Source organism: Zosterops lateralis, assembly GCF_965231275.1.
Source record: "Zosterops lateralis genome assembly, chromosome: 6".
Taxonomy (NCBI): Eukaryota; Metazoa; Chordata; class Aves; order Passeriformes; family Zosteropidae; genus Zosterops; species Zosterops lateralis.
Window position 1 is genome coordinate 17,880,295 of NC_139761.1, and position 26,824 is coordinate 17,907,118.

The following is a 26,824-nucleotide window of genomic DNA, read 5'->3' on the forward strand; positions in this document are numbered from 1 at the left end:
CTTAACCAAAAGCAGATGACCAGAAGTCCCAAAGCCACTTATTGCTTTCTTTAATGCTTTGGAAACATAACTGCAAATTTTTGATCATTTATTTAAAATGTGCCTGTGAGTTAAATAGAGCAACATTCCAGGAAAAGAATAGAGAAGCAGTTGTTCAAACTTCTTTGAAATAGTGTTTTGTGCCCGAGCTTGACAGGATGTCCTTTAGGGATGGAAGCTTAGAGGAGGAAAGGATTGGTGTGACGAAAAGGGACTCGGATACACCCTGTGCCTATGCAACATGTACAAAATGCCTCCCTGCCAAGAAAAGCTTACAGTTGTAATAAAGAGACTGGAAATAACCAGGATTATCTCCTTTGATTATCTGCCATGGACAAAAGAACATGCCATTCCCATGAGGATTGGCTGGCTCTGTAGATGGGCTTCTGTCTGCTTGTCTCTGTGCATGTGTACTGAGGCTCTTTGGGATTTGTTAAACTGGTGGAAATTAGGGGCTTGATTACCAAATAGCTCTGAAGTCCTGGAGATTGTCAGTAATTCTCTTTCATGTTGTAACTTTCACTAATGTCAGAGAGGACTCAGCAGAGGTGAGTCTGCACTGAACGGTTTTTGGGTTTTGCCTGCGTTGACTCCATTTGAAGTCCTGCAGCACACAGGACAAGTTCTTACAGGGTTTTGTAGGGTGAAACATGAGGATCATAATAGGTTTTAGATTCAAGTCAGATATGCAAATTCATATTTGCCCTTGTCCTGGGTTGACAGTGCTCTCTATCCCATATCGTGGACTCCCTTGTTATGTCTAACAGCTGTCCCTGCTTTCCTGTTAGCTGGGCGGGCACTGTCTGCCCCCTCGGCTTTCTGCTTGGCTTCTGGCTTCCAGGCGGCTGGTTCTGCTTTTTGCTGCTTGCAATTTCTGCTCTTTTTTGCCTTTTCCTTCTGTCTCTTTCTGCTGTCTCTGTGCCTTTGTCTGTTTGTTTGTTTGTTTTCTTCCCTTTCCCCCTTTTCCCCTCCCCCCCCCCCCCCCCCCTTTAAGATTTTGGACCGGCACCGGACCTGACCTGACCAGAGGAGTCCGAGGATGTCCGGGGCCCGTGAAAGAAGCTCTGCGCGCCTTCCCCCTCACAGTAACCTGAGCTTTCTCTTTTCTTTTTTCCCTTGTGTCGGAAGGGCGGGGGGGCGGGGGGTGTTTATTCATTTGTCAATAAACTGGTTTTTTCCACTTTGTTCAGGAGATTCCTTCCCAAACCCAGGGCTGGGGGAGGGGTGGTAGAGGTTTTGTTATTAGGGGATTCCTTTGGAGGTTCTCCCCTAATTCAACCCAAACCAGGACAGCCCTGCAGAAGAAAGCTCAGGATCCAGTTTAATCGTAAAACAGGTGGAAAATTTAACTGGAAGTTTTTTGCTTCACAAAGGATATGTAAACAAGACAAAGCCCAGATTTCACTTAAAATCATGTGACCAGGCTTGCATTTTGAGCTATCATACCTTGCATATATCAGGGCTTATGGCATGATATTGCCACTATTCAAATATGATAAATGGCTTGAGGTCAGACCACAGATTCCTTTTGTTCATCCCAAAAACCTCTTAATGTCCTGAAGTCTCACTTCAATTAAATTTACATCTTAAGCATGTTTATAGGATGCAGCAGTCTCACAGAAATATAATCTGCAGATCTCTTTGTCCTTACTTTTATCTTGTTGCCTTCTTGCCATCTCCTCCACATAATGATGTCTGACCCCTGAGCTAGGATGCAGATACAAATTTCTGGAGTGACATATTCTATGATCTGCCCTGGCCCTTAAGCAAATTGAGTGCTGTGCACTTACTCCATTTTCCCAGGAAAAGGTTTTGCAGAAATAATGTTTTCTATTGAAAAATCATTTTGACAGCAATGTCCCAAAGAGCCTCACCCGCCAGCTTTAGGTGCAGGAAAATGAAGTTAATAACAGGGAAAAGCTTATCTAGCAAACAGGAGAAAGAACTGTAAGCAGTGTGTCTCAGGACAGACTGCCAAGTATTGATTGTTTGGGATAAGAAACAAATAAAAATAATCTGTTAGTGGAATAGATAGAATGCTCTGTTTCTGTAAGCATGTCTCCTGGAGCTGAGACATAAAGCAGAGAAACTTTACAAGTGTCTGTCAAATCAGCTCAACTGAAATAAGATGTATCTCCCGATGGCAGCAGCAAGTTGTCAGCTGTGTGACATCTGAATAAAATGTTATTTTCCAAAGATTTCTTCAAGAACAGAAACATAAAAGTAAAAGAGAATAATAATAATAAAAAAAATCCTCCACACACAGTCTCTTTATTACTAGTGCCTGAATTTTAAGTGAGAAACACTGCTACTATTTCTGAACAGATATACTTCTCTGTTTGATGTCTCTTAGAATTGCTGAATTTGTCATCAGTTTCTTTGCAAGATGACCAAGCCCAAAAGCAAAGGCTGGACACTATTCTCCACTGCTGGATAGGTGTCCTTTTTTTCTGGGTCATCTGCAGCATGGGGGAAAGAATAAACTGGAAACAGCTTAAGCCCTGGAAGGAGTGCAAAGCTGACCTCATTTCTGCAAAATTTATTTTTCACTAGACCTCCAAGGGGGTTAAGAGGATGCATAAATTACAAACTTGTTGGCTCTCATGTGAGGAAATACTGGAAGAACAGCAACGTGTGGGATCATAACTCACATTTTCCCTGCTCTGTTTCTATAACCAGGCTCTTTCTTAGACATTCCCTCTGATCTTTTTCCCTACCTCCTCATCTAGTTGCTAGATCTAGTTCCTCATCTAGTGCCTGTGGCCTACAGTTGCACTCTCCCCAATGACATTCCTCCATCCCAGGCTTCAAACTCCTTGTGCAGTTCCCACCCTTTCCATGAGCTTCTTGTATTGAGATTGTCAATCAGCTAATGTATAGCAGAAATCCAGGTTAAATATATAGTTTCTCTTCCTTGTTGTCATGCACGCCGATCTCCTCACCCAGTCTTTTCTAGGGTGTTCTCCCTCATGCACATTCCAGTCCCAGTCTGCTTGTCCTCTGCTCCACTCACTGATTCCTGTGCTGGATGCTGAATAATACCACATGTGGTTTATGAGTTGTAGCACTGGTCATGGAGAACCACTTCTAGAACTGCTGTCACATGTGCTGCAAGTGAATAGGATGATCTTGTGCCACCTCCTCCACTTCTTACTTCCAGTAACAGAGATGTGCAGATTTAGAGCTATTCCTGAGGAACTCCTTTTGATATCAAATGCAGTTTGATCACCTCAAAAAACATTTTTTCACAGCTTTGTCAGCCTGCCTGTTAGTCTAGACATACTGTCAGGCCATAGAATAGGGCAATACTGCTTTTCATATCTGAGCTGGGCTGCTGAGGGCTAGCTCAGGTATGCCCATGAGGGGATGGATTTATTCAGACCACAACACTAACTCTGCCCTCTGGTCTGGGCAATGTTTTCTGTCCATTAAAACTGAAAAGGGCATCTACAGCATAGCAGTAGTAGTGGCTCCCTGGTTTAATCTCTGTATTATCCCAGAGCAATAGCTGAAGGAACAATTTTCCTTATTTCATCATTTCAGGAAGGCAAGAAATCCCTCCTCTTCTTTGGCCTTTTTCTCCAGGGCTTATTATATTAACCATGACTTGCGTTTTGCTCTGCAGCTGTAAGTGCTGCTCATGCTGGTTGTAGGCAAATTTCTTAATGACCAGGTTAATCTCTCATCTTCTGAATTCCATAGGGCACATGCTGACTGACAATGCTATGGCAAAAATAATCACAAGTGCATTAGGTTCCCTGCATTGAGTCACCAAGATGCTTTCAGATTTTGGGGTCAGGAAACATTTTTGACTTCAATCAGAAAAAGAAAGGAGGGATAATAGAAATTAAAACTGCAGGGACTCTTAAAAATATTTATCTGACATCCTCTTAATCATTTACATGATGGTTTGCACATGTTTTTCCAGATTTTTGATAATAATTACAATAGTAGAAGTTGTTTTATTTTTCCTTTGTGCACAGACACAAAAATGACACTGGAGCCTCCTAATGTGACTGTGAGATCAATGTCTTGTTCATTTGGCTTTTGTGTGCATGTGTGTGTGCTGAAAACAAACAAAAAATACATTAAAGACAAACCCCATAAGTTATGAGTGTATTACTATATTAGCTAATAGCATGTTTGGATTAAAGGTATCTGATGAATTGTATCATAAACCTTTTTACTCTGATTGCTGTTAGAGTTATCCATCTTCAGCTTCCAAAATGAAATGGTTTCACAACTTGTGTTTTTCCTAGTGTTCTGCCCAATTTTGGCTTTCAATGTTTGTTTTATTTTTTTTTTTTTTTTTTTGGAGCTACTGCTTTATTGCCTTTTTTATGGGAAATAATCACAAGCTTGCCTAAACAGTGATCGGTGGCAAGACTCTTAGTGATTTCAAGTTGAAACAGAATTTAGCTTAATGAATTCAATAACTTTTAGCTTGTCTATCATTAATCAATCTGCTGCCAGCTGCTTGGACAATAGCTACTTGTACTTCATAGCCTTGCTTAATCAAGAAGTATTGTTGCCTGGGAACTTGGCAAGGACTTTAAGCCAGATTCATATTTCATTTACTTCTGTGAACTTTGAGAAATGGTGTGGACATTGGTGATGTTTTTCTGGGTTTGCCTCTGTATAAATGTAATCAGTATATGGCTCTTTAGTTCTTAAATTTGTCTTAAGAGCGTTATCACATTCACATGGAGCTTTTGCAGCAAGCTCTTTATCTGTGAAAACCCCTTTGCTATGGATGTGTGCATATGTGTGGATGTGCATGTGTTTATTATGCATGTTGCATAGAGCATTAAATCTTACTCTTTTCATTTGCCTGGTCCCTGCAGGCCAGCACAATACTAATTACCTTGGAAAATGATTGATGTTTGTGTTAAAGCCAATGTGCAGGTGGAATGTGTTATAATTTTCCATTCTTTCATTTATCTGCTTTTAACAGCTGATTTCTGCCTTGCACAGGGGACTGTGAAAAGCTTTACCAAAGGAAATATTTGGATACATGCAAATTTAAATCACAATTGCATGATGGAAAGGTCTTTATTTTTCAGCTTTTTGTTTTTGATTTTTTCCCCATATGATTTGATTGCATTCATGTTGGCCAGTCTGAGAGAGACCTTTCAGAGAGCTGACAAGTGGATGAGAAAAGGATATGAAAGTGCAACCAAGCAAAGAGGTGAATTAAGCTTGTTCAAACATTTAAACAGACTGTGGTGAAATAAAACAACTTTCTATTTAATCCTTCATGCCAGTGAGCAGACATTGCAGGTCAAATAATATTAAAAAAACAAAGTTCAATACACATACAGGAATATATTATTTCTATCTCTGGTATTCAGCATAACTCTCTGTAAAATTTTGATTGTAAACCTGTGATTGTGGAGGTGGTCAATGTCATCAGCTCACTCTGTTCCTAATAGAAAGAAGATGAAGAAAATAGTTAACAGGACTCTATCACCTTAGACTTCCAAGCATTGCATGTTCCCAAGCCCACTAGGTACCTGTTTCCTGACCTGTCTGGACACTTTTCTTCTAGCACCTGTAACTTCTCACAAGATGCTCTTTTTATCACATAGAAACAAAGCTTAAGTTCATAGAGGAAATTTTACTTACCAGAAAACTTAGATGCATTCAAATTCATGCCTCTCTCTCTATCAGAATCTATAACTTCTCAGACTATGTCTAGCATTAGGATTTGGCTCTGATTTTACCAAGTAAGGCTGTAGTCAGGCTTGGGTGATAATACAGTATCTTTCTGATGAAGTAAAGCCTCAAACACATTTTGATCTCCACACAGAAGGAGATCTGGGTCATTCTGCTTGGTTACCAGTTATGTTGTTTGAAGGGTCAGAAGATAAGTGTAGACATAATATTTTGCTTTTAGCAGTTTGCTGTGTTTCAAAGCATCAATACAACACTCTCTTAGTTCTTGAACTCTTCAATGAACAACACACAAATTCTTTCATCATTCCTCTCCCTAGAGTAATTGGTCTGAAATTATATTGGTTCACAGAAAAGAAGAATTACAGATGACATGAAGTATGACTGAATGATCCAATGGTAAAGCTTCCAGCCTTATTCCCAGTTCACCTGTTCATAAATGGATCATTCAAGCAGAGGTATCAAAGGTGTCCAAAATTCTGGATGTTGGAAACTGAATTCCAAAATACAGCTCCAATAGCTGATGTGGATAGCCACACATGTCCAGGGAGCCAGCTAGACTCAAACATATTTTGGATAAAGTAAACTCCAGAGCTATTGCTTCCACATCAAATGCACCAATAATTACTTTATAGTACAACAATATTAAGGAAGAAATTTATTATTATTACCGACAGTGGTACATGCTACACTTTGGCCATTGGAGTGAAACCTGTAAATGTTCCACATGAGAAGATCTCATTAAAATTAATGGCAGTATTTTTGGTGCAAGCATATTTACTACCCTCTTGTGATTGACATTTTAAAAAGTATTTTGCTTAGGTTTTCCTATTCTTACCATAGTTCAGTAGTAAGGATCCTTTTCCAAAACTGTTCGCATGAAGGAGGTGGGGAGTTACCCAAATGTTTTAAATAAATAAGCTTTGCAACAGAGCAGTGAGAATTAAAACCCCAAATGGTGGCTGCTTTGTGGATTTAACAGCTAATCTAATTCCTGTCCTTGCTCACTGGGCTGACATCTATCTCTTTTCTCATTTTCAGTTAGTCATACTTAACATGCTTTGTTTGCCCATGCTAGCTCTGAATCTTTCTTTTGTGGTGCATGGCAGAGTTCAGGGTTGGGTGTGTGATTCTGGTACATCTGGAATACGGGTAACTGAGAATGAATTTCACTTTTGGAAAATGCCAATTAGCTTTAGTGAAGCTGCTCTTGAGGAAATGAATTTACTGTCCTCACCTAATCAACAAAAAATTCTGAAATGGTCCAAGACTTTTTTTTCATATTTCTTTTAAATGAAGAATTTCAATGGTCTGGGTCAAAATGGTATATCTTTGATTTTTTCAGGTAATGTAAAAAAGAAAAGGTAAATCTTAAAATTACATATTGACAGAACCTTTTGTTATTTTTAATTGAGTTGATCCAATTTAACACTTTTACCACATCATCACTGTACCAAATGTGTGTGGCTCTTTTAATTTTAGAGTAATAAAGTACAAAGTATTATTATTATTATTCATTTTAGTAATAGTGAGAATCCAATTCTGACTAATTACAGGATTATTGTGCTCTGTTTGATGACAATTTCTCATTGCTTGAGTCTTTAACTGTATTTTTGTTTTAGGAATGACGTAAGTCACAAGCATTTGGTTTGCTTTCCAAAATGCATCATCTTTTACTTTTTCCCACCTGGTCAATTAGGATATTTGATTAGTGTGAATGACATTGATACGAAAGAGTTTATATCTCCTGCAGAACAGACACATTATTCAGTTATGAAAACCAAGAAAACCAAGTGACTTCAGGAGGATAAGAAAGTAGGAAATGTATTTTTCCATAGATACAAAGCCAAATATTTAAGCGAAACAAATACAAGGCCTCCAGAGAGTTGTTTATATTATAGCTATAGGAGAAAAAGCAATAAAGTGAACACTTCAGCAGTGCTGAAACAATCTGTCACACAACAGACACAAGGCTGTTGGCATACCTGCAGATATCTATTTTTCACATCCACTCATAGAATTCCCAGGATCATCCTCCTCTATGCTATTGATTTCTGTGCTATTTCTTTGATGGATATAGGTGTCTCATGATGTTCTATCCTTGTGTGTTTATAACCTTGCCATTTCAGCATGGCAGAGAGCTATATTAATGATGAGGATGGAATGAAAGGTAAATGTTTAATTGTGGTGAGTGGAATCCATCCTGTGTCTGATAACGCGATGCATCCCTGATGCCATTTAATCACAGTAGAGGGATATTTCCCAACTTTAACAGATGTTAGCTGAGTTTCCTCAACTTGTCTTTCTTCAAAACAGAAAATTTCTATTCACTCCACTGTGTGAGTTTCAACATTGTAAAAATATTGTGCTTATTTCAACCAGGTCTTTACCTCTTTTCCTATCCACCCATATCTACACTTTTTTTTTTCCAGCAGCTTATTTGACTAGAAACAGGTGAAGGTAAATCAGTTGTGGCAACTAGCATTTCTGTTTTGTTACTATAAAAGGTGTGATGGCTTTTTCATAGAGAATTTAAAACCTTCTGTAGGCTACCAAAACTAGATCTGATTAATGGGAAATGTAAAAGCATTTGCTACTTTCAAAAGCTCATCAGGTATTTTGTTTTTGCTCATAAGAAAGCTAAAGCAAATCAGTTTCAAAAGACTTCACTATACGTGGGAGAAGTATTAAACTTCTATAAGACAAATCCAGGTTAGCCACCAGGTTAAAAATAAACCAAACCAGAACAGTAGAGGTAGTGAAGCACTGGAATGGGTTGCCTAAAGTTGTAGTGCTCACATCCTTACAGGCCTTGATTAGACAAGCATCTTTCAGTAATGATGCAAGTACTCCTATTCAAAATCCCTCTGTGAGCAGGGGAATGCATGATCTTATGAGGGCCTATATAGTAATATTTTTTCCATAATCTATGGTAAGCATAGATAGTCCTAACTGTTAGGTACAATACAAACAGCAAAACCCAGAGAAGTGGGCACTAAGAAATTTTTGAGGTAGTTTTTTTCTTTTAAAGCTCAGGTCTGGGAAAATAATAGATTTACTGAAAGCAATTCAGGTCTGTAAGCAAAAATCATCTTTTTCAAATATCTGCTTCAGCTGCAGCCTGCCTTTAGAATATCTAACCAAAGTGTTAATGATATCAGGAGTTCCTGGAGCACCTCAGCTTTGGCTGCTGTGCACGCTCAGTTGCTTTTCTGCACTGGTGGAGTGTGGCAGCTTCGTGTCAGCCTGGCCCCAGCACTTGCTGGTGCTCTCTCTTACCAGGAGTGAGTGGCATGGTCATGCTGTGCTTACCAGCCCAGGCTCAGCAAAACGTACAGGGATACATGTTGGTACTGTGCAAAGCCTAGCCAGACACAAAAATATGTTGAGAGAAACAAAGACAATATTTTTGGATTGAATAGCATAGCAAAGACAGTGGAAAGTCAAGCCATTGTCAGGGAAAGCATAAAAGGGGTCAGTGCTCTACATATTCTTCTCAGGAAGGATGATGTGTTTATACATCAGAGTGATATCAAAGATATGTGACTTGATATTTGTAAAACTAATGCCACTTTCCCTGAGCTGCAGTCTGAAGGATCAGGCCATGTTTGCCTGATCCTTAGTGCTCCCTGCTGAGAGGTGGAGCTGACTGGAGATAGTGGCAGGTGCTGGAGAGGCCGGTGGGAGAGTGGGGCAGGGGGGCATGTTTTTCACAGCAGGCATGGAGCAGTGACAGTGATCTGTATAGGTGGGAGTGTAGTCTATGAGAGTGCCATGAAAGGTGATGTATTAGAAGAGGGAGAAACCACCATCCCCTGCTGTAGCTTTTGATGTGGATATTTTTCTCATACCTCCCTAAATTACCAGAGTAAGACTTCAGAGGATCTTTTTTTCCCAAGTGGAAGTTCTTCACAGAACTAATGCAATTTCTGTACTTGTTAAAGGATGAGAGGGACTTCCTCTTAACAGGACAGGTGTCTAATAATGCTGGTACAGCACAGCTGCAGTGATTCATTTTCAGCTAACTAGCTCCAACACCAAAAGCTGTGACAGCCTAAATCTTACATGGGAAACATTCCTGCAGGGCGACTGGCTGGGCTGTTTGCTAGTGCTGAATTTCCCACTGTTGCTGGTAAACTGCTGCCAGGTCCTGAACTGACTAATGGAAGGCAAGCTCAGACACTGCTGCTCTTGGCCATAGTGCATCTGGACATATCCTGCAAGGTACATTCTCTTGACAAATGACAACAGGATCAGTTTACTCCTAAGTGGAAAACAATGAATAACATACCTATTAAATACTTGCATACCTCTTTGATGGGCATTATTACATTATTAGAGCAAGTACTTTGTACTTCAAGAGGAGAAAGAAAGAAGATTCAATTTCCCATTCTGTCAAGAAAATCAAGTAATTATTTTAACTTTTCAGTTCCTTATGACATTAAAATATCCTGGATTTGACAGCACCTGTCAAAAATGGGAAATGATAGGTATCAGATTTGTTTTGGGAAAACTGTCCTCAGCTCCTTTGTTGCCCTGCAAACATGCAGTTGGCTCCTGAAGACACATAAGGCGAATACTTTTTCTTCGCAATATAATATTATACAGTCCATAATATATTGAAGACACCTTATTTTATCTGTCCATTGGTAAATTTAACTTTTAAATTAAAATAATGCATTAGCATAAAATCTTGACCTTCTGCCTTAAAATCTATGATCTCAAAAATCTGATTGCACTAATATCTTTTAAGGACATTGGCTACTTAAGCAATTTTATTACCTTGTCTGTGCCTACTTCAAACTAACATATTAACACATTACTCATTTTTCTGTTTTATTATCCCATTAATAAAAGTATAAGCCCTCCCATGTTAAAGTCTTCTATTTATTTCTGGTATATAAACCCACAAAGCTTAACAAGATAGGCCTTTCAGGAGCTAATTGGTCTTTTATTAGAATGATAAGATTGAGATTCACTTGACCAAGCTTCATAGCTGGGATTCATCTCCCAGAAATTTTAGACTGTTCTCCACAATCAGATGCCCATCAGAGACCCTGGATTTTTATAACATATCTGTTGTCTGTATCTATCAGGTTTTCAAAGGCCCCTAAAGCTGATGGCCTTCTTTCACACCTGTGAGATTTTTCACACATGTCAGGCTTCCACCTGTATGTCTGAGCTTTAACCCTTGCCCCAGCCACAATCCAAGATGACTAAGATAAGTTAGGAGGAAACGTCCTGAAAGGAGTCTCCTCTAAAAAGTTTTTTTTACCTTTATTTTTAACTGATAATTAGGACTACTTTCGCTCTCCCTGATTCCTTCTGTATCCTCTACAGCCTTAGTGCATAGAGAGGTGTCTCTGAAGGACATGTCACCTGCCTGAGATGAGAAGTCTAATCTGTAGCACCTTGGATTCCTGGAATATGCTGTTTGGAGACACCAGATAATCCATATCTGCCTGCAGTGAAGGCTGTCCTCTGAAAAGCAAACAGTTAAAATTGGATCTCTGTATCCTAAATTTTTATGTCATGGATCTGCCAGTTCTACAATGTTATCTGTAAGAACAATAGCTTTGAAAATGTATAATAACTTGTCTTTGTAGCAAGCAGAGTTCCTCTCACAGGAACTTGCAGGAAGGAATGGAATTAGCTCAGAACACAAGCTGATACTGAAAGAAGGCAGCCCAAGAACGTTGGGAACATCTCAAAATTGTAAGCAGTTGTATTAAAGCAATAATATATATTTAAATGTTTATGGTTTGTTAGTTAAATATTGTACTTTTTCAAGTATGTCAAGAATAACAGGTTGTCTTTCTTTCAAAATAGAAAAAAAAAATCTGTTTTAAAGTAACAACCAAAAAATGTAGGAGATTCAATTTGTTGACCTGATTGTCTCTATGGTGTTTTTGAACAATTACTGTAGCAGGCATTCGGTTACTTATTAGATTAATAGCTTCATATCCAGTGACTTTTTAAGCCTTCATCATTTGAATAATTACTATGTTTGTAAATAAGCAGCAAGATTTAAAAAAAAATAAATTGGAGAGAAAAATAAGATATATCACAAAGATAAAATCACAAAACTTTTAGACCCTTTTAAAGAGGGGTTTCTTTTAAAGATTTAATCTTTAATTAAATTTATGTATTTTATTTATAGTTCCTTTTATTATTTTTTCAAGAACTTGCTGACACAGCAGTGGTTTTGCTAACAGAATCTGTGGTATTACTACAATAAATATTATGACAAAACCCCCCTCTGGACTATTTCCCTAAGCGTTAGCATTTTGAGAGTACATTTGGGTTTGACCACCATGAATTCATGCATTGTATATTTGACCATAAAATCATCATTGTTAAAATATATGGCCTTAATGGATCTGAACTGGCAGAGGAAAGCCAAAGACAGAGCTAACAAACAAGGAGAGAATTGTAAGTATTTTGGCATAGAGCAGAGCTGCCGTCAGCAGCTCACGAAACTTACATTGTCCAGTGACTGAAATGACTTAACTTAGTTTTGCTTGCTTGGTTTTTGTTGTCGTTGTTGTTGTTTTGTTGTGGTTTTTGTTGTTGTTGTTTGTGGATTTTTTTATTTTTTTAATTTTTTTTTTTTTTTTTTTTTTTTTTTTTGTAATTAACTCCCTTGCTGTCCCACTTTTGTTTGTATTAAGTCTGTCATTGTTACCTCTTTCCCACCATTAGCTATGAAGATATTTAAATGAAGCAAGGTTTGGGGCTGACCAGGTTCAGGAAGAGGGTGTGTCAGCAAGCAGATTAACAAACAAACAAACAAACAAACAAACAAACAGACAAACCTCTGAAAGGGCAAGCATAGAGAAAGAAATTCTCCCTTGGTGCCAAACAGTAGTCTAGGCTGAGATTCACAAGCAGCTTTATACACTGACTCATTCAGTTAACAACTGTGCATAAACAGGCTCAATTTATGACTAAGTTTAAGTATCTTTAGACTTTATGTAACTATTTTCTTCTCCATTGGGGAGTTTCTCTCTAAGGTCCCAGACAACTACTGTTACTGAACGGGAGGAGGATGAGGGTGGCAGAACATGACACATTTATAGGAGAAAGGGAAGATTTATCTTGTATGTAGTTGAGATCCATCCCTCTTTATAGAATAAATATATTTAACAAACAAAATATAAGAGATGAATACAAACTATAATGGCTGAAAACAAAGGAGTAATGTTTCAAAGTGATGTTGAGGATAGAAGGGAATCTAGATTTAGGACAGTACAGATAGAATATTTTTGGGAGAATTTATTCACAACGGAATAGAGGGTAAGAGGCAGAAAGCAAAGGCTAGAAATGCCTCAGATTGGAAAGAATCAATGCAGAACATTATTTAACTTCTTCTCTTCCCCAAAAACAGCACTACAAAAGGACAATTTTGGAATAGAGCTCAAAATGAATAAGGAAATGTTGAATAGGATGCTGTGTAAATATTTTTTGTACAGAGAGAGATTAGAGAAAGTCTCATTGTGTCTTGATAGGGTGCATAAGTGGTGATCAGGGTTGTGGCATCAAGAGATTTTATGAGTAGGCTTTGAGTACAATCAAAATACAGACACATTTCTCAAAACAACATAGCTTAAATTCAGGCTTCTCTCTTCTGGCTGGTAGGAGAGAAGAATTGCTCTGGATAAGCAAGCTTTTCAGGTAAACAAAAGCCTTTCCAAGGCTTCAAACAAAAGGAAAAAAAAAATGAAAAAAAGGAAGGCAGTTTCTTAAGAGCCATTTCAACTCTTCAAATGACTAGGAGTACCAAAACTGGTATTGTATCCCTGCACTCAAGGCAAAAAGCTGTGAATTTTCTTAAAAAGTAAGAGAGAGAAAATGGAAAAATACAGAAAGTCTGTATAATACAGAACTGGTCTTATTTCAGGTGACATGAAATCTGTACAACTGAAATTTAAGGAAGTCAAAGGAAAGGCAATGAAAGATTTCAATATGGTTGATCTTGGCATGAGGGTATATTACAGGGTCTTATGATCTAAGTTTGTTTTCTACAGCTCTACAAAACCCTGGTGAAACATAATTACTCATGTTCTTGGAAACTCTGACAAGGGGTCCATACTGTTGATTTTTTTTTTTTTTTTTTTTTTTTTTTTTTTTTTTTTTTTTTTTTTTGGTTTGGTTTGGTTTGATTTTTTTTGGGTTTGTTTTGGTTATCAGTTTGTAATTACCAATTGTAAACATATGAAGTTAGATGCAATCATTTCAGAAGTGCTTTATGATACTATAGGATAAGTTAGGATAAGTTTTTAATACCTCTGAAAGTGTAACAGATAGAAAAGAGAAAAATAATATCTTTCTTGAACCTGAAAATTCTGAGAGATGCGAAGAAAACAGTAGGTGATAGTGTAGTAATTAGAGACAGACCTGAATCAAGACAGTTTTTCCTCCACTACTGCAATAATTTCTGAATTTACGATATTTCCCTGACTGTATCTCAGAAGAAATATTAAGTATTCTCCGTGAAGATAGAAGCAGAACCTGGAGAATATGTCATTAATATGATCATATGATCATTAAAAAATAAGTACAATTGAATAATAGCAGGATCAAAGCACGACATAAATGGACAAAAGGATGAGCCAGAAAACTGAGAAAAAAAAGCAGTAAGATTTCATTCTTAATGATTTTTTTTCCACAGGTACTCCCTGGAATAGACCATGGGTGATCCATATGAATAGAGATAGAATGATTAAACAGATGTTACATTCAGAACCAAACTTGCCTCATTCAGATACGTAGAACAAAAGAGTTCAGAACGTTCAGAGTCCTGGAGGCAATTTTTGGGACACAATTCTCCAGCCCAGCTGTGTACCATCAGCTCACTCATCTACCATTGAAGCAATTGCAGTTACCCCCAGGTCCTTCCAGCAAAGGCCCAGTGTCACTGGCATCTATAGGAGCCAGAGTGCACAAAGTCCCTCAGGAAAACCAGAACACTGCAAATATGTGGTAGGCTGAACTGCACAGCCTGGGGGAATTAAACCATGCCCTGCACAGACTGGGGGAATTAAATCATGCCCTGTACATCTTGAGGGAATTAAACAATGCCTTTCTCTTAGCTCTCTTGGAGGTCTCTGTCTGCTCCTTACCACGACACAGCCATTCAAGTGCCAGGTGAAGCAAGGTCTTACTAAGTGTCCTCTACTGGATGTGGGGTACCTGAGTGGGCAGAAAAGTAAAAATGCCATGAAAAACCTTGCTTTGGAGAAAACAGAGATGGCATAATTTACTTATGTAAGGAGAAAACGGAGCCATTGGCAGCCTTTACCTTGCCTTGACTCATAATGTTCTACAAGCTCTGGTCAAAGTTCATGGAAATGGATGTATTTCTGGAGTGTTTTGATAGACTGCCATTTTCTAATGTGAAGAAAAACCCAATTAATTTTATCAGAAGTGCCATCAACTCATGGGAAAATGTTAATTTTTTTTTTTCTACAGAGTGAGGATTTTATTATGTGTTTTACTGCTATTTAGAAACAATAGCAAAACTTTAAATGTTTTCACTTGAGAGTCCTGGCCTCCCACACTTTCTTTGTAAATCCAGACTACCACAGACTGCTTCTCTGAAACACTGTGCTTGTTCTTTCTTGCCTTATTTAGGTCTAAGAAGCATTTGTCAAGTAGGCAGCTCAACTCTACCTCTTGCTGATGGCGAGTATTTTCTGCAGGTTTTGATTTCCTGCTGTGCTCAGTGAGTGATACTGCACCTTCACCCCATCACTGCCTTGACTGACAGCAGTGGAGAAAAAGATCTGTACAACTAAATAAAATACTTGAAAACAAATATACCCAAGTTTGGATGCTTGAGAAGGGGAAGAAACAGCAAAACATTTCAGATTTGTGGGGGGCCGTTAAGGCTGTTGTACAGGTTTGCATGAGCAGTTATATAATTTAGTTGCTCTTGTGCAATATTCTGGTTTATATTTACAGTATAGAGAGAGTGAACTGTACCCAACTGTATTAAATAGAACTATTTTTTTCAGGAGTTGCTAGTGACAATATTACTCTAACAGCTTGGGCATGTCATCAGAACCCAGAGGTAAAAAAATATACCACTCTTTGGATGTATTTTATTATTTCACAATAGCTGGATAACATCTAATGAAAATTTACATTGGGCAGACACCTGTGTAAATTTCACCCCTTTTTATTCTTACATCTTCTCTTGGCTGGCTTAATATACATGTTCTGATAGTTTGGAAAATATTATTTTCTGTTAATTCTTATGAACTTAAAATATCTAGGAAGATTAGAAGTATTTTTCATCAGGAAAATAATTAATAATGCTACTGAGAATTAGTTGTTTACTTTAAAATCAGCAGAAGTTTGTTACTATTAGCAGGTTTTGAGCAATGATTTAGAGAAATGGTAAAAAATGGTTTCTCAGACTCTGAGTTAGAAACAGGAATGCACTTGCCTAAATTTATACAAGCAATTTGTTTAACTGGAAACCCTCCTAAACCTGAGCACACATGTAAGCATTTGTAGAAGAGGTCCTCATTTTGGTTATATCTGACTGAAACAAAACCAAAAGCCTTTACTGAACTTTTTCTAAAATTTAAAAATACCTGTGAGTGCTGAATAAAATGTAAGGTCAGTCCTCATTTTAGCTGAAAGCAGATTGACCTTCCTGATTGAGAATAGTTTTGAATTTGTTTTTTTTTAATAATAATTTTAATGGAAGTGTTGGGGAGCTTTAATGGAAGGTGTTATCTAGTAAAAAGCAGCAACACTCTCTGATTTTATAGCACCTTTCATTGTAGGTCCTGATAGTGTCTTGCATGTTTTAGTCTCACGTAACCCTAAGTAGAAAGGTACTTTTGTATTTGTTTTGCAGGAGGCTAAAAGAGAGAGAGTGGTGAGTTGTGCAAATTAAAATACTGAATGTAGCCCCCAGTGCTAATGGCTACTAACAAACTTACACATATAGCCCTTTTTCCATGCTTAGAGACCAAGTTTCTTTGGATAAACTTTCATGACTGAAAACTATTATCTGTGATGAAGATAACTATAGCTGTAATTTGGCAAACTATTCTTGGTTGGTGAATACTTACCCATAGCTTCAATTTCTCATTGTTTTAAAGAGGACTTAATAACTGTGCTCAAAGCCAACCCTACACTTCAGAGGTTTTTGATTCAGTCTCTATTTGAGTGCTGGAGAACTAAAAAGCCCCATATTTATCTAAGTTCTGATGTTTGCCAGAGAGATTAATGTAAATGTATGGAAAATAATATTTAAGTATTTTCTTCAGCACAGTAATAATAACAACAGAATTCAGATCTCCTGCCTTTCTCTGTTTAAGAGAAAAAGCATTTCTGTAGTTTTAACTTAATGTGTTTTATTTTAAAATACTGGTATATTTTGTATCTATTTTTTATGCCCGTTTTCAAAAACTGAAACTTCTACAACCAAAGGCTGAATTGAGAATTCTGAACAGTGCTTATAATTTCCTGCCTCATACAAATGTTTCATTATAGTGTATGAGATTTTATAAAGAAAAGTATCTCTTTGTACATAAATTTTATTTTCATTTCTAGTAGACTTTGCTTGGGTAGACTTTGACCAAGTCTACCCAAGTTTAATTTCTAGTAGACTTTGACCAAGCTTGGGTGAAATATCATAATTACACAAATAATACATATTTGTTATTTCCCAATGACTCTATTCTAAACTTGGACAGTTATGCTGACAAAAAATATAAATAAAACCACATCAGATAATTTGGAGATAAATGTATTCACAGACTGTTTTTTGTTTTCAGTGAAGTCTTCAAATAAATAGAGATTTAGAATAATTTTTGGTATGCTTGACCAGTGTTGATATTAGAAGATGTTTATTACACCAAAAGAGAGAATTTCAAGCAAATAATTCCAGTTAAAATATTAAACACATTTTCCAGTTTATATGCTGGAAGTTATTGGTGGCATGTTTGATTAATGGGCTGTTTTATTGCTGATGCAAATAATGTGCAATATCATATGACCCATATGTTGTAGTTTAGAAAGGTATTAAACTTACCTTGGCATTAAGTGAAAAATCTGAAATATCCCTCTGGTAAAATATATCATTTTAGAGGAAAAAAGATGTTGGCATTGCTTGTATTTATGCTTTTGATAAATTACATGTCATGTTTACTTAGTTTTAGTATCAAAATTTATTCTCTTTCATACTTTTGCTTCTCTTTATTTGTCAGGTTCCTCTGGCAAGTGGTGTTAGCAACTGTGAGTGAAACCCAACTGTAGGCCACCTGTCACTTATGAACAGAGACCATGGAGGAAGGTGATGATGTCTGATTTTTCATAAAATAATCTCCGTATTTATTGCCATTTATTTAGATTGGTGCAAGCTACAACAAAATAAAGAAGGTACGTGCATGAAGGAAACACTTTGAAAAGGATCCTCAGCAAAGCCCCGAGCCTCAGAATGGAAATTCACCTTGTTCCATATTGCATAGGAAACTTGAAAGACAGATTGGGGTCTGTTTAAAGATTCACTGAGGTTCTGGGACCTTTGGGTAAAGTTTAGCTTGGAAATGATGGCCTGACCTATGACTTTATCTGGAAACTGTATAGAAAAATCCCAGTTGAACCCAGAAATGGAAGAAACTCAGTGCCTTAGGATGAATTTTAGTTTATGGTTTTGAATTCTGTTAACACTGAATGGTAGACTGGGGATCAGAAGGTACACTGGAGCTTTGCATGCAGTGCAATGAAACTTCTAAGCTTCATGTTATTTGCTCCAAGTCTGTACCTGACCTGGAGCATAATCTGGCTTTCAGAACTATTTGTTCTCGGGCCAAAAATGGCTACTTTTTCTGGCAATGTAATTCCAAATCAGAACTATCCGTCAGAAGCACACAGCAGTCCTCTCAAATTTCATCTTTTCCTGCCAGTAAAGTAGGCCTGATTCTTCTTCATTTTGTTTTCCCCCTAAATTTCTATTGGGTTTGGTAACCTGGGATATGCTTTCTTACTGGTTGTGAACACCCCAGATGGAAATGTCTTCTGACAATACACTGGAGCTTTCAACTACAGAGATAAAATGCACCAGCACATTGGACAATGCAGCCCATTTCTAGAATTTGTGCTCAGACACAGGTGAAAACAACCTGACAACCCTCCTTATTTAGAGCAAAATGTAAACAGATCTGATTTCCCACAGAAGAGGTCACTTCTGAGTGAAGAGAAAATATACTTAAAATATAGAATGTGCCTCATTAATATTTTTTATGTTATTCTCCAGTATTGTCATCAGGCAAAAGAGTGCTAGAAAAACTGATTTGATCCAGTAACTGCAGCCGAGGGCAAGAACACCATACCAAAATTTAGCCTGTGGATTCAGCTAAAAATGAACTCTTCAAAAAAGACTGGAGCTCATACTACAGAGATATAAATCATCTCTGCTTTGCCATCTTGGTGAGCAGCATTCTAAGGAAGCAATCCCTTCAGGGTCTGTACTCCTTTGAGACCACTGCTATTGTGGTCACAGGTTCCCTTTGAGACCAAGTAGCATTAACTTCTCCTGAGATTTACTGGTGAAAATTGTCCCGTGCTTGAGGTATTCCAGGCAAGGAAATTGTTGAGGGGTATAACTTTGGGCTTAATTCAGTTCCTTGAAATTTTATTCTTCTAGCTGTGCTAGTTCTACCACTCTCTTGGCAGCACACTTCATCTGGAAATAATTATCCAGGCCCTGCTCCTGCAAACACTGTCCATGTGCTGCACTACATTCAGTAGATTGCTTCAAGGAAATCAGTGGGTGTGTTTGAAAGGTTAAATTTGTAGGTGCTGACAGAATTTGGACGCTAGTCACCACAAGAGGATGCTAAAATACCAATGGGGAGGGGGGAATCCAAAGGGCGTCCTTAGCCAGAGATCCTGTTTTCATGCATATGTGCTTAAAAAATTTTTTTTTAAAAAAAACTAGGAGGAGAAATATATTGAGAATGTATTGTATGGTAATTAGTCCTTTCTGCCTAGGATGCCTCTCATTATTTTTCAGAAGGATCCACCCATGCATTAAGCACGGGATTAGTTTTCTCATCTTGATAGTGTTGTGACAGTTTAAAAAAACCTCTCATAACTAATGTAGCCTCCATACATTACAGAGTGATCATGTCCAAAGAACAGACATTGACAGATCTGAAATAATTATGTAAATTTTTTCTAGAGTTCTATTTAAAAGCACATATTTCAGGCTTAAAGGAAAGAAACTACCCTCAACTGATCCTTAGTGATTGCTGAGGAAGCTGTACCTACATGCCTACATTAAACCTAGCACAATATGCTATAAAAACCTCATTACACATCCAAGCTGTCTTTGTATCAGCATTAAATGTGCATCCATACACGTTCTGTAAATTACACACTTATAAATTACTCATTTGTAATAGCTGCAGGCTGATGGCTGCAGTGAAAATTATATGGTTTTTTTTTTAAACTTGGCTTTTTCTGATGTCCTTTTTGCTTATCTGAGCACCTGATGATCTTGCCATGCCTGCCAATGGGAATCAAAAAAAGAAAAAGATATAAGGAAATTTTCTTGATGCATGCTTTCCCCGCCCCGCCCCGCCATGACTAACTCTACAATAACCAACTACTTCTCAAACTAGAAATTTTTAGGGGCAGACATGGTCGTATTTTTATCCTGTGTATTTCTGCTGAAGCTAGTGTTAAATAGTTATGAATAATTCAGTAATATAACATTCAGAAATCTAACAATAACTTAGAAGAGCAAAAGATAATAAACTGCTTACTTTTTCTTCATGAGGAATCATAACAGGCATCTAACTTTTTGGGACTGTTAGGAACAGGTTCCCACACAACAAACCGTGTGTACTTTAGCAGGCATATAAATCTTATCCTTGCTGTGTGCTTCAGCATCATGCACCCAGATCCTCTGGTTCACCTGTAAAGAGTCCTTCAAAATGACCCATCTTTCAGGAGATGCTGCTCTGCAGCTACCCTTAAGCTGGGGTGAGGGAAATCTTATCAAAACCCTTGGAGAAATCCAGGAAGACAATGTCCACTTGTCATGACAGACAATCATGTTTGTCAAGTAATATTTGTCCTTGTTGAATCTGTGCTGAATTTTCCCAGTCAAATTCTTCATCTGATTTGGGATGGCTCCCGGGGGATCCATTCCATAACTTTCCCAGGGACTGATGAAGACTGATAGCCTATAATTTCCTTGATCCTCCTTTAGCCTTTTTTTTAAATGATATGATAGATGATATGATACCAGCCATCTTCTAGTCTTCTGATCTCCACCACTGCACAAAGGTTTGGAAAGCAGCCTCATGAAGATGTCAGCCAGCTCTTTTAATAACCTTGGGTGGACAATGTCTGAGTCCATCAGCTTGTCAGGATCAAGCTCCTGTAATAATTCACATACCAATTTTTCCTTTGCTGACAGTGGGTTTGTGTTTGCAAATGAATGAATGAATGATGGAAGTCTGAGAAACTTGTATGTGGCAAAGGACTCTTTTTCAAGGACCAGGTCTACTTGCATGGGCACCTGAAGTAGGCTGATAAATTATTCCGCTTATTTTCTGTGTGTATTTTTAATAGTTTTGGTTCTTATTAAACATGCTGATACCCTGTTTATACCACACAGGAATTCATAATCCATGAATACTCTAATTTTAGTGGGAGGCCTTTCATATCCTCACAAATATTTGGAGAATGTCAAATTCAAATTAATATTTGAATATTAAACTTCAAAATTAGCTTTAAAATGGTATGTATTCACTAGAAAAATAGAAATGTACAGTGTGACTTTAGGCTTTCATATGAAGACCTGTACTGTGTTTTCAAAATTCAAATACTCAAGGAAAGTGTTCAGAAAGTGAAGAATTTCAAAAGCTTCACGGTAGCAAGATTGTTTTGGACAGATCAAAAGGTAACCTGCAGTCAGAGCTAGAAACTGAGGGAAATAGTGAGTTTTTCATCTGGCTCTAGCATCCACCAATAATGTACTACAACCTTTGGAAACAAGTCCCAAAATCCATTGGGCTATTTGTGTAAAACCTGAGATTGCTTATCTAGGGCTATATTTTTTTGACTTATTCCCAACTTGTGATCATGCATTGATAAGTAATATTTTCTGTCTTTATAATTATCATATAGACAAGAGTTCATGAAAGAGCAGGCAGATCCAGGACTGTCCCAGTCTGACCTTTACAGTTTGATGTTTGCACTGTTTTTACAGATGCCTCACTTTTATTATAAAATTTATATTGGATGCTTGCTGCGATGAACTCTCACACCCTCCTCTCCTACTTTTATGTTCATAGTGAGAAGGATTCTATTTTTTCTTTAAATATATTCAGCTACCAGGGTCTACTTACTGTTTTAGTTCTCTCTTTATTGCTGCATTTGATCATTCCTTCTCACAAACATTCTCATTTGCAACCTAATTTTAAAGTACATCTCTCTTCCGCAGTTGTTGGTGCTTTCTACCACAATTTAGTTAATTGTAACCTAGTAGGTATCAGTAACTTAATGTTTAATAATTTTTCCCCTCTGTGCACATGGTGGTGGGCATGGGGAAGGATAATGCATTCTTTTGTAAGGTGCTTTTGTAAAAGCAGTACATTTTTCTAGCTCCTCCAGTGGGGTTCTTTTTGGTTCTGAGGTCAGCAATGAAGAGTCTGGAAAAAACTTACTGAAAAACAAATTCAAAAGCTCTCCAGTCTCTGTAAGAACAGCAATAGCTTTACAGAGATGGTAAGTGACACTCTCTGATAATCAGTTTGAATGGAGACTGACAATAATAATACATTTGCACCTTGACTACTCTTCTATGATTTTGTCATGAGAACATAAGAAAATATTATTTTTTTCAAGTAAACCAAGACAATTAAAAATACATGTGTTTTCATCCTTGTTTCATGTTCTACTAAAGCCAAACCACATTTTTTGTGCATGTTTTCTCCAAGAATCAGAGTAAGACACAACCACTTTCTCCTCTGAGCAGGGAAATACCTTTGTGACACCCAATCCCCTCTTGCCCATGCTACCTCTATTTGCTATAGTCCATGACTGATGAGGCTTTATGAAATAACGTGAAGTACCCATTTCAACTAATGAAACTGCAGCCAGAATAGGTCATGTGGTTGTATCTCAACCTTTCATAGAAAGTGAAAAACTGAGGAATCCTTGTTCGCTGCTTTCTCTAAACATTGAAAATGCTCCTCCCAACAGCTGAGTAGAATTTGATTTAGGGGACATTTCTTCCCAATGGTAGCTCAAATTATTAATGTGCAACAGAAGTGAATTTTTGAATTTTCATGGCAAGAAGGCTTAGGGTAAGAAATTTAAGATTTTGATTTTTCTTCTCTTATTCCCTTACTTAAGATTAGTATTTTATGTGTTTGAATAACTTTGTTGCTTTTTTATGCAACAAAGAAAGAAAAGAATGATTCATTTTGAGGTAGATAATAGGGTGTGTTTCAAAGGGTACTGATAAAAACTGAAGACTGCATTGATGATCTGCTGTGATTATGCTAAAAGTAATATTTTTATAAGAACATAATCTTACAGCTTCTCTCAAAAAGTACAGACTAAAATTTCATTTAAAGGAAATATTTTTTTACAGTAAAGTCCAAGGACAATTGAGTTCTTTAACTTAATGTAGATCAGTTTGTAACATTAATTTCAGTGAAGGTTATACCTGCTTGAACCTGCTGAGGTCCTGCCCAGTTATGTATACGAGAATGAGTGAATAATGCTTTTACATGCTGCAGAATCTTTATTTAGAAATGTAATTTGAGAACCAGTTGACTTGAAGCTTAAGTGCAGAGAGCATTTTAAGTTCAGGTTTCAGACAAATGCAGCCCGACATTTTAGATGTCAAAATCTATCTGCTGATGCATGTTTGATGATCATGATGTAGGAACTGGGTAATCCTAGGCCAGTTCTTGTGAATGAGCATACATTCAAACCATGGGACTGCCAATAGAGTCTGGAACATAGTCTCTATACAGAACATGTGATTTTGGTCGAAATAAGCCCAAATTCCCAAATTTGAAATGTCTACAAATTCCCCTCATCCGACTACGCCCAAGTCAAAAACCTATTAAAAAAAAAAAAAAAAAAAAAAGACTTCCCAGGTTTGTTAAGTATTTTGCAGAAAAGCTTTTCTTTGGACTTTATAGAGTCTCTGTAGACTGTATGAAGCTCTGCCTAAGACCCCCTTTGCTGAACAATGAGCCACACTCAGCTTTACAGCACTTCACAAGGTACCATTAAAACCAATTAAAGAAGGAGGTGCTGTTGGTGAAAGGAAGTAGTTTGTTCTGTAAATTTATAGCAACATAATACACTGCAGACCCTGGAGAATGCATGGAATGTAGGAGGAATATAGGAGCTTTTGAATTTGTTTTTCAATAAGTTTTTTCCAGACTCTTCGTTAGTGACCTCAGAAACAAAAAGAACCCCCACTGGAGGAGCTAGAAAAATGCATTGCTTTTACAAAAGCACCTTAAAAAAGAATGCATTATCCTTCCCCATCCCACCACCATGTGCGCAGAGATAGAGGGGAAAAAATATTAAACATTATTAACCCATCTTGTTATGCACTGGGTGCTCCCTACGTTTCTTACCATTCCCTGATGTTGGTGGCATACAGACTTAAATGAAGTTTTGATCTGCCTGAGTAAAGCCACTGTTATGTTCCCAGAATAAACCCATGTGAATTGTGTTTGCTGTGGTAAGGCAAAATAATTCATTAGATTTGCCTTCTAATTCATTCTCCTCAGTGTGCATTGTGCCTGTACAGCATTTGCAGTAAAGAATCTGTGAACAGTGATTACTCACAAGTGGATTATACATTTAAAGGAGATGACCAAATTAGCCATTTGAGTTCTCTACATTATGAGCTGAATCTTAGATGAATATCCTTCTGAAGAATCCCTGATTATGCTGTGTGTAGCCTGTGTGAAAGTTAGGGTGCTAATTCAGACATTTAAATTGGAACCAAAACCAGGGTGTGTGACTGTCCCTGTGGTAAAGGGGTTTTGGGCAATATGGTTTTAATTGTCTTGGCAGTACTGGGGACACAGCTTTACTTCCTTTGAGTATTCCACATACATAAAATTAATGCGGGGTAGCTAACTTGTGATGACTATGGATTGAGCAGCTTAAGGTAGCCTGGTCAGAACAGAAGAATTTCACCAGAGTCTGTGACTTAAGTGCATGACCCAGATTTGGTGGTGTCATGCCCCTCCATCACCGGCTGATCTGTTTGCGGTATTTCAGAGATCCAGGCAAAGCAAAACCAATTCTTAATTTTGAAGTCTTTAATCCATTGCTAAGGAACAGCAGTTGTTAGTCTTGTAATTATTTGGAAATGTAAAATATCTAGCTCATGCCTGCCTTAAACAGGCAGTATTTTCTTGAGATTTAGGATTGGTCTAAACTTTTGACTTCCTTACTGTAATTGCCTGGTAGTAGCTGTCTGACTGTGTGAATATTCCAGCCTGTGCTAAAAAATATTCTTTTGTCTGGCCTTCATATTTCATGCATATTAGCAATTCATAAATATGTTAGGAAATTCTCCAGACTATTCCCTTCCCTGACTATAGGTTCATGACAAAATGCATGCCTGAATAAAACCTTAGTGGCAAAATAGTTCAAAAAGCACCACCTTGCATTCCATATATCTTAGAATGAGATTTTTTTTCTCTTTTCCCCCCCCCTACCTTTGTGCTGGTTTCCACTGGAATAGAGTCTCTTTTCTTCAGAGCAGCCAGTCTGGGGTTATGTTTTGGATTTGTGCTGGAAGCAGGGGGGACAACAGGGACTTTTCAGTTGCTGCTGAGCAGAGCTTACACAGGCTCAAGGCATTTTCTGCTCCTCACCTCACCTCACTGGTGAGGAGGTTGGGGGTTCACAAGGAGTTGGGAAGGGACACAGGCAGGACAGCTGCCCCAACTGACCCAAGGGATGTTCCAGATCATATGGCATCTTGCTTGGTGTGTAAAGCTGGGAGAAGAAGGAGGAAGTGGGGACACTTGGAGTTGTGGTGTTTGTCTTTTAAATAATGATTATTTGGGATGGAGCCCTGTTTTCCTGGGGATAACTGCCCATTAGAAGTAGTGAATGAATTCCTCATTTTGATTTGCTTATTTATGGGGCTTTTCCTTTCCTGATTAAACTGTCTTTATATCATACCAAAATTTTCTCATTTTTATTCTTCTGATTGTCTTCCCCATGCCCCCAGGGGATGAATGTGTGGCTTTGTGGTGCTTAGTTGATGGCTGGGGTTAAACCATGACAGCCTCCTGCTCTGTTTAAGGGCTATGTAACATCACTACAAAGAAAACTTCCTTTTTTACAAACCATAAATCATTGATTTGCCCCCTACAATAACCAACCCTTCCCATCTGGGAGGCCTTCCACATTTACTGTTTGTGTTATAATCTCCACTGTATTTCTGCCTGCCACATTGATTTATCCTTTGCTAACAAATCGGTTTGTATGAAAAAGCTGCTGCTTTCCCATTCAGTGTTTGATGAAATGTTTGGGTGCTCTATAAATCATACCTAGAATATGAGCACATAGGAAGATGAAGTTAAAGAAGAAAGTTTTTTCATTAAAATTTACATGTGTATTATTGAAAAACTCCAGTTTCAGTGCTGCAGATAAAATGTTGCTTTAGGGGATATAAATAGGTTTGGCTGATGAAAGTCTTCTCTTTAACAGCCTCCTCTTCCCATTCCAAATTATGGAATCTTTCACAGCAAATGTCAGGTAGTTGGTTTGGTGATGAAAAAACAGGTAAAGTGTTTATGTGCATAGGGTCATCCCTACCTATTCTCCCATTTCTATCAGTAAGGGACAAAACCTTAAAGCAGAAGACAGAAAGAATGAAGGGATGATTTTATTTCCTAACATTTCCCAATTCCTCAGTGTGACCAGGTGCAAAGTACTAGGCCTCTTTTCAATTGAGATTTGCTTCTGTAAGATGGAGGTGATAATGATGCCTGGCAGAAGTGCTGTGGGGCTTTAGAAATAAAGCAATCCGAACACATTTCAGAGCTTCATAAATTAATCACTGTGGTAGCTGCAAGATCCA